The 19,638-nt window shown below is 33.6% G+C and overlaps 1 protein-coding gene and 1 pseudogene across 6 annotated transcripts in view; one reads left to right on the forward strand and one right to left on the reverse strand.

The window, feature by feature from the left end:
* Window positions 1-19,638, forward strand: part of Gyf (GIGYF family protein Gyf) — a 955,717-nt gene that overhangs the window by 617,403 nt on the left and 318,676 nt on the right. The gene's annotated exons all lie outside the window — the stretch shown is intronic.
* LOC137234301 (uncharacterized) lies at window positions 10,836-11,763 on the reverse strand (annotated as a pseudogene).

The raw sequence follows: 19,638 nt of genomic DNA on the forward strand, positions 1-19,638 counted from the left end.
TTAAATGATGGCCTAGTTTGGAGGATGGTTTTAAATTTATTTGGTCGCCATTGATCGACTCGTTCTACGACTTCATATCGAGTTGTGAGGTACTGGTCCATTTGGGACCAGTTAGGAAGTTCTCTTCTTGAAGTCAGAGACTGCTCCCATAACGTGACTGTATTGTCAGGGAGTTTAGAGGTCACGAGATACATAAGTATGGGGTCCCAGTTATCTGTTGATACTTGTTGCGTAGCGAGAATTTGTAGGCAATTATTTACCGACGATTGCAACCTTTGTATATCCTCACTGTTTTCGGTAGTGATGGTTTTTAAGTTCATCAGGGCCCGTATTTGGTTGTCTACGAGAACTCGTCTGTTCTCGTATCGAGACTTTAGGGCTTCCCACGCTAAGGCAAAGTTGTCATCAGTCAAGGGAAATTGGTTGACTATTTGAGCTGCCTTTCCTTGGGTTTTGTATCTGAGGTGATACAATTTTTGCGCTTGGGAGAGTTTGGGATGGTTAATGTAAACGGCGTGAACATGTCACGAAATGAGTGCCATTTTTCATAACCACCATAAAATATTTCGGTATCGCAGGGACGCATTTTTAGCGAAATACCGGAGTTGTCAGATGGAGCTGGTGTGACGGTAGGGGGAGCGGGGGCATTTGCTTGTTTAAGCAACTGAAGCTGGTCTTCTATCTGGGCTTTTGTGTCTTCATACGCTATTAGACAGGACCTGTATTTGCTATTAGCAGATGTTGGAAAATCTTCGGGCAGTTCCTGATCTGGGGTTTCGACAATTTTATCGAAGACGTGTTGGACTCTATTCCAGAATTTTTCTATATTCGAGTTGTTTATGTTGAGAGAAGACTCACTGTTGTCTTGGAGGGACATCGACCTAAACCGAGCACAATATTCCATGAAATTGTCCGTTTCGGATATAAATTTTTTGGGGGCAGACGAGAGTTTAAATCTTTTAACTCCTTGAGTTTTGGAGCTACTTTGTTTGGTTTCATCGTCACTCATTTTTGAGCTTATTTTATGACGCTTACAAATGAGAATTAACAAAAATTTAACTTCAGATAGAAAAAACTTTTTTTTTTTTGTGAATAGTGAGTATTTGCTTTTAACTATGTGAGGGAGTTACGTTTAAATATTCACGTTAAATCGCAAGAGAGAATAATTTTCAAAACCAAAAAAAAATGTTTAAGTTAAATTTATTTGAGGGTGAGACTGAGCAAATTTGACCACTGTGCTGCGTTTGCACTATATTTAATATGTATATGAAGGTGGTTTAAATATACGTGGGTAAAATTGTGTGAGATATATGTATATATACGTATTAAAAAGTATCTCGGGGGTAAATTATTATAATTTTGATACGGGAAATTAATTCGTATGAGATTATCTAAAAATTTATTTTTTTTTTTTTTTTGTTTTCGGTGTGACTTAGAGGAGTCTTATTTAGCTTCGATTTGTTGGACTGTAGAGGCTTTGAGGAGAGAGAAATCAGTAGCTTATCGAAATTCTTAATGGGGATTGAGAATTTATAACGTGAAAAATTTAATGCGAGAAAAGTGCTATTACACGCACTGCACCACTCTTGTACCACTGTGCACGAGATTTTATTTCACCGCTTATGTCGTATTCTTTCTTTTATATATCCGTATATATGTGTATACGCAAATGAGGAAACCGAGAAAATTTGCTTGCGTTTTTTATTAATTCAATTGAGGATAAATAAGAAAACTGTGCTATGATAATCAGCAAGGGAAGACGCTGTATCGATTTAAAAGAGATTAAATATTTTTAGAGCGGTATACACATGTAATGCCGAAAAAAATATTTGAGATGTAAAGCGATATACGTGCCCACTGTATCTAGCTTAGTTGTTCTTATTATATATTTAATTGAGGACAAGAGATATTTCAGTTCAACTTGAGAAATTTTTAAAATATGTTGAGATTTGTCGCAATAAAATTTGAGGAGTAGTTTTATCAATCGTGCCCACTGTAGCTCTAATCGAGTTTTTCTTCTTATGCTTTGCACATATACCGTATTGAGTTTTGCAATATGGGGTTATTGCTGTATATATATATGTGTATATACGAAAAGTGTATATGAAGAGGTATATACGAGAAGTTTTGGCGGGAAATGAGGATTTTTGGCGGGAATCACCAATCCTCGAGAGTCAAATTTTTCCGCTCTATATATATTTTTATACTCAGTTGAGCAGAGCTCACAGAGTATATTAAGTTTGATTGGATAACGGTTGGTTGTACATATATAAAGGAATCGAGATAGATATAGACTTCCATATATCAAAATAATCAGGATCGAAAAAAAATTTGATTGAGCCATGTCCGTCCGTCCGTCCGTCCGTTCGTTAACACGATAACTTGAGTAAATTTTGAGGTATCTTGATGAAATTTGGTATGTAGGTTCCTGAGCACTCATCTCAGATCGCTATTTAAAATGAACGATATCGGACTATAACCACGCCCACTTTTTCGATATCGAAAATTTCGAAAAACCGAAAAAGTGCGATAATTCATTACAAAAGACCGATAAAGCGACGAAACTTGGTAGATGAGTTGAACTTATGACGCAAAATAGAACATTAGTAAAATTTTGGGCAATGGGCGTGGCACCGCCCACTTTTAAAAGAAGGTAATTTAAAACTTTTGCAAGCTGTAATTTGGCAGTCGTTGAAGATATCATGATGAAATTTGGCAGGAACGTTACTCTTATTACTATATGTACGCTTAATTAAAATTAGCAAAATCGGAGAAGGACCACGCCCACTTTTAAAAAAAAATTTTTTTTAAAGTAAAATTTTAACAAAAAATTTAATATCTTTACAGTATATAAGTAAATTATGTCAAGATTAAACTCCAGTAATTATATGGTGCAACAAAATACAAAAATAAAAGAAAATTGAAAAAAGGGCGTGACTCCGCCCTTTTTCATTTAATTTGTCTAGGATACTTTTAACGCCATAAGACGAACAAAAATTAACCAATCCTTTTGAAATTCGGTAGGGGCATAGATTTTATGGCGCTAACTGTTTACTGTGAAAATGGGCGAAATCGGTTGATGTCACGCCCAGTTTTTATACACAGTCGTCCGTCTGTCCTTCCGCATGGCCGTTAACACGATAACTTGAGCAAAAATCGATATATCTTTACTAAACTCAGTTCACGTACTTATCTGAACTCACTTTAACTTGGTATGAAAAATGAACGAAATTCGACTATGACCACGCCCACTTTTTCGATATCGAAAATTACGAAAAATGAAAAAAATGCCATAATTCTATACCAAATACGAAAAAAGGGATGAAATATGGTAAGGTAATTGGATTGTTTTATTGACGCGAAATATAACTTTAGAAAAAACTTTATAAAATGGTTGTGACACCTACCATATTAAGTAGAAGAAAATGAAAAGTTCTGCAGGGCGAAATAAAAAACCCTTAAAATCTTGGCAGGTATTACATATATAAATAAATTAGCGGTATCCAACAGATGATGTTCTGGGTCACCCTGGTCCACATTTTGGTCGATATCTGGAAAACGCCTTCACATATACAACTACCACCACTCCCTTTTAAAACTCTCATTAATACCTTAAATTTGATACCCATATCGTACAAATTCATTCTAGAGTCACCCCTGGTCTACCTTTATGGCGATATCTCGAAACGGCGTCCACCTATAGAACTAAGGCCCACTCCCTTTTAAAATACTCATTAGCACCTTTCGTTTGATGCCCATATTGTGCAAACAAATTCTAGGGTCACCCCTGGTCCACCTTTATGGCGATATCTCGAAACGGCGTCCACCTATGGAACTAAGGATTACTCCCTTTTAAAATGCTCATTAACACCTTTCATTTGATACCCATATCGTACAAACGCATTCTAGAGTCACCCATGGTCCATCTTTACGGCGATATCTCGAAAAGGCGTCTATCTATAGAACTTAGGTCCACGCCCTTTTAAAATACTCATTAATACCTTTCATTTGATACACATATCGTACAAACGCATTCTAGAGTCAACCCTGATCCACCTTTATGGCTATATCCCTAAATGGCGTCCACCTATAGAACTATGGCCCACTCCCTCATAAAATACTATTTAATGCCTTTCATTTGATACACATGTCATACAAACACATTCCAGGGTTTCCCTCGGTTAATTTTCCTACATGGTTATTTTCCCTTATGTTGTCACCATAGCTCTCAACTGAGTATGTAATGTTCGGTTACACCCGAACTTAACCTTCCTTACTTGTTTCGTATGGGGGTGTATTTCCGTACTGGGAAATAGGTATTAAATTCGATTTAATACTCACGGTTTTTGGCAAATGGGTATTTATTGTGTTGCTGGCTGCTTGATGGCGACGAAGGACCACTGGTCAGGGGTTTGTCGCAATAAAATTTGAGGAGTAGTTTTATCAATCGTGCCCACTGTAGCTCTAATCGAGTTTTTCTTCTTATGCTTTGCGCATATACCGTATTAAGTTTTGCAATATGGGGTTATTGCTCTATATATATATATGTGTACATTCAGAAAAGAAACACTTTAAAGTCACTTTAAATCCAGTACAAGGAATTTTAAAATTAAAAATTTTTATGTATGAAAACCAGCCGTATTGAAAAATATTTAATCTTAAATTTAACACTTTAAAATGTAAATTATTAATGTTAGCACTTTGAATATTAAAGTGAAAACTTTACATTTTAATATGCGCATTATCGAATACAATTTAAACACTTTTGATTTTGAAGTTCACCCTTTTAACCCAATTTAAAAATATTTGTATTTAAATTAAAAGTTAACACATTCAACCTCAAATTAAAAGCTTTAGCTTTTATTTTGAGAGTGAACACTTTCAAATGCAATTTAAAAGCTTTCACTGTAAACTTTAAAGAAAACATTTAATTGTTTTTAATTCACATTTTTTTTATTCAAACATATTTAAATTTAAATTTATTTTATATCTATGAAATAACTTATTTATAACTCATTTATAATCCAGTAAATAAAATAATTTAATGTAAAATTAAAAAATAAACCATTATATTATTATATCTTTTTTAATCTTGCATATGTCTTTCCATTGTTAATTTGATGTAAATTCATAGGCAGGCTTGTGAAATGTGATATGTTAATCAGTTTAAGGCAATTTTGTTTTATACCAGTCTCGTAAAATTGAAAATGTGCATCAAATTTAATAATTTCAATAGGATAACATAGAACGTAAATAATTTCATTTTCGTAAATAAAAAGTTTGATTTTATAGATACAACAATTTATTTCATTCAGTAATGCTAAAAAATTATTTTGTTTATACTCGATTCTTTTATAATGTATTATAGTCGAAACATAAACAGATTGATAGTTAATATTTTCAAAGTTCAATATTTTAGGAAAATATTCTTCTTTTGTTAAGTCCTTTGCAATAAAGCATGCGGAAACCCATCTTTATACTTATGTAAAAAATTTGAAAAACAAAAAGAACTTTTCATAGCCGCTGTATAAGCAGGATTTACTCGAGATGTTATATTGTTAAAATATATTTTTGCATCTTTATGTTTTGCCTCGAAACGCATTGCCCAGACAAACTTGAGAGGACCACATTTCTCAATTACGCGTGGGTAGTGCACCAAAAAATGATGCTTAGGTTTCAAATTACCGTAAAGTAGAATATATAATTGATGATGGCCTTTAATTAAATTTTTTAACTTATCTACATCGAATTTAGAAAAACTAGAATCAAATAATAAATCTACTATTTCTATTAGCAACACCAACAGTTTCCAATGCTTCACGTCTGGGGAAATTAAATCTGAGTGGAAGAAAATTTGTAAAGCATAAAACCTCACTAGCTGTCATTTTTAAGTTGTACGATTGAAGTCGGTCCATAAGGAGAGGCTGCGAAATATTTCCTATTTCAATATTTCCAAACTGAAAAAATTTTTTTCTGCTGTTAATAATGTCTAATGAAATAATTTTGTCATTTACCAAACCCAAGATTATGTTGCAAATATCATATACGCAAATCCCTTCTAAAACGTCATGCATAATGTCAAAGCAAATGTTATTTGTTACGTGAAAGCTTTTTAACTCATTAAAAATACAAACTGTTTTGACACCGGTGTCTTGAAATTTATTGTTAAATAAGTCATCTTCGTATTGAATCCAAGTTCTTAGCAGTTGTTCGTTTTCTGAAACATCAATTTTAATTTGATCTTTAGTAGTTGTACATGCTCGACAGTAACGCTTGGCATTAAAAGATTGCACAAAACCCAAAATACTATTTACACTTAAATTATCTCCAACTATAAGGCCTAAAACGAAATGTACTTTGAAAGTCTGATCAAACGATTGAATTAATATCCCTTCCTCCAATGATTTAAGCTCTTCAAGTAAATGGAAGAAGGACGTTCTGTTTCCACAACATTTCAAATCTTTTGTAGATATAAAAGCAGCATTAACAGGTAAGGAAGGTTAAGTTCGGGTGTACCCGAACATTACATACTCAGTTGAGAGCTATGGTGACAACACAAGGGAAAATAACCATGTAGGAAAATGAACCGAGGGTAACCCTGGAATGTGTTTGTATAACATGTGTATCAAATGAAAGGCATTAAAGAGTATTTTATGAGGGAGTGGGCCATAGTTCTATAGGTGGACGCCATTTAGGGATATCGCCATAAAGGTGGATCAGGGTTGACTCTAGAATTTGTTGTACGCTATGGGTATCAAATGAAAGGTGTTAATGAGTATTTTAAAAGGGAGTAATCCTTAGTTCCATAGGTGGACGCCGTTTCGAGATATCTCCATAAAGGTGGACCAGGGGTGACCCTAGAATTTGTTTGTACAATATTGGTATCAAACGAAAGGTGTTAATGAGTATTTTAAAAGGGAGTGGGCCTTAGTTCTATAGGTGGACGCCGTCTCGAAATATCGCCATAAAGGTGGACCAGGGGTGACTCTAGAATGTGTTTGTACGATATGGGTATCAAATTTAAGGTATTAATGAGGAGTTTAAAAGTGAGTGGTGGTAGTTGTATAGGTGGTCGCCTTTTCGAGATATCGCCATTAAGGTGGACCAGGGGTGACTCTAGAATACGTTTGTATAATATGGGTATCAAACGAAAGGTGTTAATGAGTATTTTAAAAGGGAGTGGGCCTTAGTTCTATAGTTGGACGCCTTTTCGAGGTATCGCAATAAAGATGGGCCAGGGGTGACTCTAGACTTTGTTTGTACGATATGGGTATCAAATGAAAGGTGTTAATAAGTATTTTTAAAAGGGAGTGGGCCCTCGTTTTATAGGTGGTAGCCTTTTCGAGATATCGCCATAAAGGTGGACCAGGGGTGACTCTAGAATATGTTTGTACGATATTGGTATCAAATTAAAGGTATTAATGAGATCTTTAAAAGGGAGTGGTGGTAGTTGTATATGTGAAAGCGTTTTCCAGATATCGACCAAAATGTGGACCAGGGTGACCCAGAACATCATCTGTTGGATACCCCTAATTTATTTATATATGTAATATCTGCCAAGATATCAAGGGTTCTTTATTTCGCCCTGCAGAACTTTTTAATTTTCTTCTACTTAATATGGTAGGTGTCACAACCATTTTACAAAGTTTTTTCTAAAGTTATATTTCGCGTCAATAAACCAATCCAATTACCATGTTTCATCCCTCTTTTCGTATTTGGTATAGAATTATGGCATTTTTTTCATTTTTCGTAATTTTCGATATCGAAAAAGTGGCCGTGGTCATAGTCGGATTTCGTTCATTTTTTATACCAAGATAAAGTGAGTTCAGATAAGTACGTGAACTAAGTTCAGTAAAGATATGTCTATTTTTGCTCAAGTTATCATGTTAACGGCCATGCGGAAGGACAGACGGACGACTGTGTATAAAAACTTGGCGTGGCTTCAACCGATTTCGCCCATTTTCACAGAAAACAGTTAACGTCATAATATCTATGAGCCTACCAAATTTCAAAAGGAGTGGTAAATTTTTGTTCGACTTATGGCATTAAAAGTATCCTAGACAAATTAAATGAAAAAGGGCGGAGCCACGCCCATGAAATTCTCTTTTATTTTTGTATTTTGTTGCACCATATCATTACTGGAGTTGAATCTTGACATAATTTACTTATATACTGTAAAGATATTAAATTTTTTGTTAAAATTTTACTTTAAAAAAATTTTTTTTTTAAAAGTGGGCGTGGTCCTTCTCCGATTTTGCTAATTTTTATTAAGCGTACATATAGTAATGGGAGTAACGTTCCTGCCAAACTTCATCATGATATCTTCAACGACTGCCAAATTACAGCTTGCAAAAGTTTTAAATTACCTTCTTTTAAAAGTGGGCGGTGCCACGCCCATTGTCCAAAATTTTACTAGTTTTCAATTCTGTGTCATAAGGTCAACCCATCTACCAAGTTTCATCGTTTTAGCTTTCTTTGGTAATGAATTATCGCACTTTTTCGGTTTTTCGAAATTTTCGATATCGAAAAAGTGGGCGTGGTTATGGTCCGATTTCGTTCATTTTAAATAGCGATCTGAGATGTATGCTCAGGAACCTACATACCAAATTTCATCAATTTACCTCAAAATTTACTCAAGTTATCGTGTTAACGGACGGACGGACGGACGGACGGACGGACGGACATGGCTCAATCTAATTTTTTTTCGATCCTGATTATTTTGATATATGGAAGTCTATATCTATCTCGATTCCTTAATACCTGTACAACCAACCGTTATCCAATCAAACTTAATATACTCTGTGAGCTCTGCTCAACTGAGTATAAAAATAAAATCAAGTTTTGAGAGTATATATTGTGGCATAGTAGGGAAATTGTAATAACAACCGCAAATAGAGAACGTGTGACTACCAAGAGCGTTATTTATTTGAAAGTCATCAAAAACATAGGGTATTACCAGTTGAGAATCAAATTTTAATTTAATTGAATGAAAAATTTGGCCATTACAAAAATTTGAAAAATTAGTATCTGCTAAAAACTTATCTGTATTTTCTAAAGTCATTTGTAAAACATTAGGTAACTCAAAAAGTGCTTTAAATTGAAATTTTAATGGCATTATTTGAATGCTAAGCTTTTTGCTATCGAGTGTAGGGTTTCCCTGAACAACTGTGTCAGCTATTTCATTAAGAATTACAAAAGACTTTGGGCTTTCATATAAATTCATTGCCTTCAAAACTGTAATTATTCGATGTTCAGATTTTATTTCCATAAATGGATCATCACAAAAGTTAAGAATACAGTCAATATCGTTTTGTAGTTCAGGTAATAAGTTACTGTTTGAATTTGAAATAATATTTCTGATTGTAGCAGAAACTGTTCCTAGTAAATCTGATACCATGCTTTGTGTATTTAAAACATCTTTTCTTGGCATGGTACTTTTTGAATATAGTTGCAGACATAAAGCTAAAGACTTATTTTTTAAATCCGTTATGGTTTGTTCACTATTTATATGAAATTGTGAACTTGTGTCTGGCATTGTTACTATGATAGGTTCATCTGATAAAATGGGTTCATCTAACCTAATTCCGGAGGATGTGGCGGGTAACTCTGTTGGTGTTTGTAAAGTGTAAATTATATTCTTTTTTGTTAACAAATGTCGCTTTAGAGAACTAAAGTTAGAAAAAATTTGCTTACATTTATTTTGTTCGCATTGAAGTTTATCTCTATTTGACAATAAATGCATGTGTTTTAAATGTCTTATTAGCACATCAACACTTTTAAATAACTGAAAACATCTGAAACATTTATACATTATTACAATCGAAAAATTTACAAAATTAATTTTTTTCATTCATGTGTATTAACAATGAAGTAAGATTTGAACTTTTTAAATCAAATTTTGAATCTAATTCATAAAAATACTTTTGGATAAACATCCATGGCATTTCGCAGATCTTAGGATATTTAAGATTAAACACGTGAAAGATTTTAAAGCATATATCCAAACTTTCAATAAAAGAATTTAGTTTGTACAAAGTTTTGTCAAAGTAAATATAAAAGGTTTTAAGATCGTCCTCAGAGTCTTCTACCACAATTATAAACGGCTGTACAACCAATTTATTATAAAAATATTTACCGATAATTTCTTTTATTCGTACTGAGTAATCGCTAATTGTTGTTAACTGCAATACGAAGCTTTCATTAGCATCTTTAATGGTGGCTTTCTTTTCTATTTTGTATACTGCCTTCAGCAGAACTGAATTGAGAAGAATTGTAAAAATGTAGTCTTGACAATCTAAAAAAAAATTATTTAGTGTTATTTTATTAATTTAACAACAACTTACCAATTTTTTTCGTCGTTTTTGCTTGGTTCAGAAGATCTATTGATTGCTGATTCCGTATGTTGGCATAGTAGTAGTTCACTATCTTGGTTTTAAAATTATCCCACTTTGTTTTTAAAAGATTATCTTTTTGTGGATAAATCAAATTTAAATCTAGATTAATCTAAAAAATATAAAAATTTGTATATCTTTGAATTTTGTGTTAAAGTTCTTTTTAAATACCAGAAATGGTGCTATGAAGTCTTTTAAAATTGGCCACTCCTGCAAAAAATCAGAATTCGAAAGCTTTGTCAAATCCTTCTTCCGAAATGTAAATGTTTTTGCCATTTGTCAATAACCTCATCCCAATTACTGACATCTTTTTGAAGCGAAGTTTTTAAACATAACGACAGCGTTTCGTCAACTTCAACATTTTCTTCTACTAATGGATCACGTACTTCACTCGAAAGAGATCTTTCCGCAGATGGACTACTCTTTCTAATCTTTGTCTTTAAATTAAAATATTTGGAATAGAGCTTGCCTGATGGGTTTTTTTTCTTTGACGAGGAATGTAGTAATAATCCTCAAAGAAATCAGTTTACAATATGTTCTTTTAAATATATCGTTTTTAATAATACCTGGGACTCTTTTTCATTGGAAAATAAACCAATTATTTCTTCCACAATACTAGCAAAGTGTTCTGGTCTAAGCTTTGTCTTTGTTAACATGACATCTTCTAAAATTATTTTAATGAGGGCATCGCGTTGCTTATTCGTAAAACATGCCCTTTCCTCATAATATTGAATAAGTTGTTTTCCGGCTGAGTTATCGTTTAAAAATGTTGAAAGGGGCTGCAATGCAATTTATCATAAAATTTAATACAAAACCTTTTACTGTATATTCTTACCTGTGATCCAAATGCGTTTTCTAGCCAACCAACAACTTTTGAAGTCTGGCTCAACGTTTCGTCTTCTATTCCAAATTGAAAAAATAAGTTTGCTAAATTATAAACGTAGTAATATTGAAATGTTAATTGTATCTATGTACGTGCTTAACGTCGCAAATAAGCTTCAAAATTAATATTATATTTACCTTTGACTTGCGCCAGAAAAACAACTTTTCTCTAAACTCTGCTCGAAGACCAATATTTTTTACTGCTTCCGCAATGTCTTCTTTCGACAAATATTTTATGCTTAGAAAAGTTATTGCAGCATCTAAGGAACATTAATAATACTGCATAAGTGTTAATATTGCTGAAGAATTTTTACTTACTTTTTAGGCTAAGAAAAAGTGTTTCCAGATCAAACTCCTTTAGCAGATTAAGGAGATCCGTTTCTTCTTCAACACCCGTGTACGTAAAATCGCCCTGCTCATTAATTTGGATATCGTTGCCAAAAATTCGCAGCAAGTCGTTTTCCGGTATAATTTTACCCTGACTGGCCATTCTTGTATCTTGTTTACACTTCTAAATTCTTAAATGTCAAAGTGAACACTTTTAATTAGAAAGTGCCAATTTGATTTATAAAGTGAACACTTTAAATGTCAAAGTGAACACTTTTAAATAGAAAGTGCCACTTTGATTTAAATAGTGAACACTTTAGATTTCAAAGTGAACACTTTTAATTAGAAAGTGCCACTTTGATTTATAAAGTGAACACTTTAAATGTCAAAGTGAACACTTTTAATTAGAAAGTGACACTTTGATTTATAAAGTGAACACTTTAAATGTAAATGTTAATACTTTTCTGCAAATTGATCACTTTGCATTTTAAATTTAACACTTTCAAAATAAACGTTATAATTTTATTTTTAAAATTTTAAATTAAATGGATTCACTTTTAAAACAATTTTAAAAGTGATTACATTATAAATAATACATTTTACTTTAAAATATAAAGTCTGTCATTATAAAAAAAGTTAACATTTTTAAATTTAAGAATTTTACATTAAAAACAAAAATTTTAACTTTTAAATTAAAAGTAAACAATTAAAAAACTTAAAATTAGCACTTTTACAAAATATTTTTTTTTGTGTTCCCCATAAAGAACCTATAGACTGAGACACTTTAAATAAAATTTAAAAGTGTTCACATTTAATTTTAAAGCGCACTTTTTTTCTCAGTGTATATACGAAAAGGTATATGTGTATATGAAGAGGTATATACGAGAAGTTTTGGCGGGAAATGAGGATTTTTGGCGGGAATCACCAATCCTCGAGAGTCAAATTTTTCCGCTCTATATATATTTTTTCGTATGGGGGTGTATTTCCGTACTGGGAAGTAGGTAATAAATTCGATTTAATACTCACGGTTTTTGGCAAATGGGTATTTATTGTGTCGCTGGCAGCTTGATGGCGACGAAGGACCACTGGTCAGGGGGGCACAATCTAAAATTTACCTTCCTTCTTGGTGTATGTGGCTGCTGTGGATGCGGCGGTGATGGCGAGGACGTGGTGGTGATATGGCGGCCTTTTGATGACGATGGTGGCGGTGGTTATATCTACTGCTACCACCGGCAATATGATTTTTGTTATGGTTTATTGGAGCGGTTGGGGACAATTCATTTTAATACTCGTTAGAAACGAGTTAGGTATTCACTCTTTGCACTGAACTTAGAATGCCAAATAAATAAAAAGGCAACTGGGTTTTTTTTCAACTTTAAAGAATTATCAGTCGATCAAACATAGTCATATGTTCCTGAAGATGATTTCAGACTGAAATCGAAATATCGACGAAGTACAACTAAAACACAACTTTAAATATTGTGTTTTATTTATTTAAGGCCTATCAGCTCATTAAATTTTTTACAATAATAAGTACTTACAAGGCTATCAAAAATCAGCAATATGTTTAAAGAATTATTTCTTTGAACTTAAAGATTTTATAAAATTTTTGCTGGCACACCGAGATGGTAAAGAATTTCGAATGAATAAAACATGTAAAAGAAATGTCAAAACAAATATATATATATATGTAGATACGTACATGTCACTGTCAACTCATCAGTTGGGGTTGCCAGAGGGGCGAAATACAAATTGGTATAAAACTTACCTCAACTGATGAGTATAAGTAATGACTATTAACGATTATGATGGCTATACATATTCTATGTATAAATAATTCTGGTATAAATTTTTACATGTATGTAGCTTACAAATAAAAGGTACATAAAAATTCAATAATTCAATTAAAATTCAAGATAAATTCATTTAAATTCATTTTGTTGGAAAGAAAAAATATGGTTGACTGCGGACGACTGCGGCAGTCGTTCAGCCAATGTTTTCTAAGAGAAACTGAAAAGAAAGAAACATTTACTGGCATATTGCGATGGAACCATTTCGAAAACCGCCAACGTAATCATCATCAGGCAATTTTATAATGATATCAAAGGTTTCACCGGGATTCGAACCGTGAATCACATGGTGAAACTGCAGTTGCCTTTAACCTCTAGGCTATCCTGCTGGTATTTGTTTTCATGCTTAATTCAGCTTTTCTCATTTCTACACTAACAACACAATTGAGACATTTTGTCGCTATATCAATTTGTGTGCCATGTAGATTTGTTTTTTTAAAGATCTTCTTCGTTGCGAATGAGAAGCTTTGTAAACTCGGGCTCAGTTTTACATATTTATGTATGTTTGGTTATTGGTGTGTTCAGTTTATACTTATATTTAAGAATTCATGAGCTTAACACTGGCTTATAATAATTGAATTTCAATTATTATGTTTTCTAAGAGAAACTGAAAATAAAGAAACATTTACTGGCATATTGCGATGGAACCATTTCGAAAACCGCCAACGTAATCATCATCAGGCAATTTTGTAATGTTATTAAAGGTTTCACCTGAATTCGAACCGTGAATAACATGGTGAAACTGCAGTTGCCTTTAACCACTAGGCTATCCTGCTGGTATTTGTTTTCATGCTTAATTCAGTTTTTCTCATTTCTACACTAACAACACAATTAAGACATTTTGTCTCTATATTAATTTGTGTACCATGTAGATTTGTTTTTGTAAAGTTCTTCTTCGTTGCGAATGAGAAGCTTTGTAAACTCGGGCTCAGTTTTACATATTTATGTATGTTTGTTTAATGTGGTGTGCCCAGTTTACACTTATATTTAAGAATTCATGAGCTTAACACCGGCCTATAATAATTGAATTTCAATTATTATGTTTTCTAAGAGAAACTGAAAAGAAAGTAACATTTACTGGCATATTGCGATGGAACCATTTCGAAAACCGCCAACGTAATCATCATCAGGCAATTTTGTAATGTTATCAAAGGTTTCACCGGGATTCGAACCGTGAATCACATGGTGAAACTGCAGTTGCCTTTAACCACTAGGCTATCCTGCTGATATTTGTCTTCATACCCTGAACTCGCTGAGGAGGAGAGCAATCTCCCTAGGGAGGCGCGTCACTCTAGCTCAACTTCGATCTGGATACTGTAACAGGTTTAACTCTTACATATCCAGAATCAACTCGACATACATAATGTATGTCCTGCTTAAAACTGCAGGTTTCCTTGGACTCCCATTGGAGGATATTGCTGACAAAATTGTGAGTGGTCGCACCGAAGCGAAGTAAATGGGCCAAATCACTGTTACAACAACAACAACCACTAGAGATATCGGAGTGCAAAGTAAATAAGTAAAGGTATATTTAGTTAATCTCTACACAAAACGTTGACGCGATTTACCTCCGATGAGATTTAGACCCAGCTTCCCTTTCAATTTTCGTCGTGCTACATATTTTACGGCGATTCTCTTCATGGGAGAAGTACACTCGGAGTGTTTGCCACTGCCGAGGGGCGACACCGTTCAGAAAAACTTTTTTCAAGTGAACCTTTTTTTAGACGCCATAAGTCGATCAAAAATCTTTTAAATCATTTAATGTTCGTGACGTTTCCCTTTAAATGTGTCCTTAAAATACATGGAAGAACACACAAATGGGTATATAATGTTTGGTTTCGTCTAAACTTAAACTTTCTTACTAGTTTTCTATTAAATTCAAAACAAGTAAGGAAGGCTAAGTTCGGGTGTAACCGAACATTACATACTCAGCTGAGAGCTTTGGAGACAAAATAAGGGGAAATCGCCATGTAGGAAAATAAACATATGGTAACCCTGGAATGTGTTTGTATGACATGGCTATAAAAGGGTGCGGGTTTGGTAGTTAACCAAATATATAAATATTTATTTTTTAAAAATATGTTATTTATTTTTGAGTTTAAATATTTTCCAACTAATTAGAATTTTCTTTTTTTTTTGAAGTTATTCAAAAATTTTAAATTAACACGAAAACTCAATTAAAATTATTTTAAAAATTAAAGTAAAGAGTACAAAGTAGTTAACACTATATTTACTCCCCCTCCAAGAAAATTTGAGACAAACAAATTATTAATTAATATTGAATGTAACCCTTTTTTGTCTTTTGTTGTTTAATGTATTTGTATTTAAATTAGTGTTAATAAGTATGTTTGCTGGTTTAAGTAAATCAATTGAAATATTTTTAATAGTATTTTTGTATTGAATTGTAAATGTTTTATGTTTCTTATAGATAACTTTAAAATGTCCTTCATAAGGTGATTCTAAATTAGATTTACGAAGAACTTTAACAAAAACATACTCACAATTTTCAAATTGTTTAGGAACGAAAAAATTTTCTTTGTTATTATGAAAAACTTTAGAACGAACAAGCGAAAAATATTCTCTTATTTTATGAAGAGCGTCATTAGAAAAATCATGTTCTTTATTACTATTTGAAATAATTAATTCACCAGGTATTCTAAGTGTTTGGCCATAAACAAGTTCAGCAGATGAACATTTTAAATCTTCTTTAATAGAAGTTAGTAGAGGTAAAATGTCATACCAATGAACCGAGTCGTTTGATGCTATAATTGCTGTTTTTAAAGTTCGATTAAATCTCTCTATCATGCCATTTGCTTGGGGATGGTAAGGAGATGTATGAATTTTATGAGAACCTAAAAGTTTAGTTAATTCCGTAAAAAATTTTGAAGTGAATTGTGAACCTTGATCTACTGTAATATTTAATGGTAGACCAAATCGTGGAATATAATTTTGAATAAAAGTTTTTACTATAGTATTTGTTGAAATATCTTTAAGCGGATAAGCTTCAGGCCAACGTGAAAATCTGTCAATAATTGTTAAAATATAACAATTTTCATTTGAAACTGGAGGAGGTCCAACAATATCCATATTAATATGTTCAAAAGGACCTGATGGTATTTGAATTTTTTGAATAGGACATTTAGTATGTCTTGAAATTTTGGACTTTTGACAATTGATGCAAGATGAACTCCAATCGTTAATTTCTTTACGCATGGTAGGCCAATAATATTTATTTTGAATTAATTTTCTAGTTGTTCTTATACTTGGATGAGATAATGAGTGAATTTTGTCAAATATAATTCTTCTCATAGAATGTGTGTTGGAGAGTGCGAAGTAATCCTAATGCAACCCTGTATTATTTCATTGTACTGTAACTTGTTCATACACTATTGTAACCTGTTCATACACTATTGTAATTTCTTTTTGTACTCACTTCACTTCCGTTTATAATATAGCCGAATAAAGTACACGTTTAAAACAACAGGTTATGGGCCCAGCCCTACCTAAATTCGGAAAATAGTAATTTATTCAAGAAGTTAAATTCGGTATAAATTTGAGCGATCGGTAACTGAAAATAGTTACGCCGATTTATTAAAAAATGGCCACGACAAGTGTGAGGATTGATCCGCTGAACGCGGATAATTATGATAGCTGGAAGCTACAAATGCGTGCCATCTTGATAAAGTACGATTTGTGGGATTATGCATCGGGTGAAAATCCATGTCCAAGCGACGCAAACGCTGCCGCAAAATGGAAGGGATTCGATCGAAAAGCTTGCGCTGACATAACGCTTGCTATGTCTCCATCAGAATTGGGTTTAGTCACTGAATGTGAAACAGCGCATGATATGTGGAAGAAACTAGAGTCAACTTTTCAATCAAAAGGGCCTGCGCGAAAAGCCACCCTATTAAAACGTATTGCGCTTGCACGTATGAAGGAAGGGGATAACGTTCGTGAGCATCTCAACGAATTCTTCCATGCAGTTGCTAAGCTCAAAGAAATAAACGTCACTGTGGGTGACGATCTGCTGACAATCTTATTATTGTATAGCTTACCAGAATCCTACGAAACATTCCGTTGTGCCCTAGAGACGCGTGATGAGCTGCCCAAGCCAGACGTTCTTCGCGTAAAAATAATGGAAGAAGAACAACCCAGAAAAGCCAAAGAGGCTGATACAGAGCAAAATGGATTAATTGCACAATCAAAAGATAAGAGTTACAATAAAACTCAAGGTGGCCACACTTACGGCAAGCAAAATGCAGTGAAAGAAAAACGAAATTGCTACAAATGTGGTAGAATTGATCACATTGCACGTAATTGCCGAGCAAAACAAAAGGAGAAAAATTCGCATTCAAACGCACGTCAAGCTAACGAAGACAAATTCGAAAAATCTTTGTTCTCTGAATCAGCATTGTTGGCAAAAAATCTAAACGAATATTGGTGCTTAGACAGTGGCTGTTCATCGCATATGTCTTCAAATAGAGAAAACTTCGAAACATTTAAAGATATAAACAAAACTCTCTGCTTGGCAAACAGCAACACAGCTAGCATCACAGGTGTTGGTAACGTCAAAGCGACTATCAACGAAAGGGGAAATAGTGAGAGAATCAACTTCGAAAAAGTGATGTACGTGGCAGAGCTACGAACAAATTTATTGTCTGTGTCAAAAATTGCTGACAAAGGGTACGAAATAATTTTTCGACGAGATGAAGCAATTGTTGTGAAAAACAACAAACGCGTTCTAACAGCTACGCGAATTGGTGATTTGTATTACATTAAAAGCGCTGAACCTATTGCAAATATTTCTGAAACGAAAAATATCAATATACAAACTTGGCACGAGCGAATGGGTCATTTAAACGAAAATGATTTGAAGCGTGTAGTAAACATGGTGCACGGCATAAAATTTGACACAAACGAAAAACTGCAAACATGTGAAATTTGTATTAGCGAAAAACAAACAAAGGAAAGTTTTCCAAAACAGAGCGAGCAGCGCACGTCAGATTTGTTAGAAATCGTCCACACTGACGTTTGTGGGCCAATGCGATCACGCTCACATTCAGGCGCAAAATACTTTATAACTTTTACGGACGATTTTACGCGATATAGCGAAGTCTATTTTATGAAACGAAAAAGTGAATCTCTGCAAATGTTTAAATTATTTAAGAATGCGGCAGAAAATTTTACAGGGAAGAAAATAAAAATGCTTCAATCTGACAACGGCTTGGAATATATGAGCATCGACTTTCAAAACTATTTAAATGATTGTGGTATTAAGCGCCGCCTGACTGCTCCCTATACACCGCAACAAAATGGTGTTGCAGAGCGAAAAAACAGAACGCTTTTAGAAATGTCTCGGTGTATGCTGAAGCAGGCAGGTTTACCAGCTGTTTTTTGGGCAGAAGCCATTAACACCGCAAATTATATAAGAAATAGGTGCCCAACCAAAGTACTGAAAAACGAAGTGCCACTTAAAATTTGGTCGGGAAAAACCCCAACAGTAATTCATTTGAGACCTTTCGGTACAAAGTCATACGTATTGAAAAAGGACAATAAAAATAGTAAATTTGAATCACGCTCAGAAGAATGTATCCTCGTTGGATATTCAACAGAAGCCAAAGCGTATCGCCTATTGTCGCCAATCAAAAGAAAAGTTTTAGTTAGCCGCGATGTTAAATTTCTAGATAAAATGTTCAAGAATCGAAATGATGAAAAGTCAGAAGGTTTAGAAATTGATCTTCAATCTAAAAAAGATGAAATTTATGTTCAGTCTGATGACATCTCCGAGCAATTGAAAAAAGATGAATTATATGGTAAGTCAGACGAAGTTGTTGAACAATCTTCAAGCGAACGTGAAGGCGTTGAAGACACAAAACGCGGTAGAGGTCGACCAAAACTAATTAAAAGCACGGGACCTGGTCGACGCAAAAAAGTTTATCAACAACCGGCAAATAGTGTAACTGAAGAAGTTGCCGAAAGCTCCGATGCAAATAACAATGATTTCGAGGATTGCGAATATGCAAACCTAGCGTTGACCAATGACCCAGAAACATTTCAAGAAGCAGTAAATGGCGATGAGGGTGCATCATGGCTCAATGCTGTTGAAAATGAGTATATGGCACAAATGTTAAATAAAACGTGGGATATTGTTGAGCGACCCACAGAAAGAAAAATTATTGGCAATCGTT

This window comes from Eurosta solidaginis, chromosome X (genome assembly GCF_040869045.1).
Source record: "Eurosta solidaginis isolate ZX-2024a chromosome X, ASM4086904v1, whole genome shotgun sequence".
In the NCBI taxonomy this organism is placed as follows: Eukaryota; Metazoa; Arthropoda; class Insecta; order Diptera; family Tephritidae; genus Eurosta; species Eurosta solidaginis.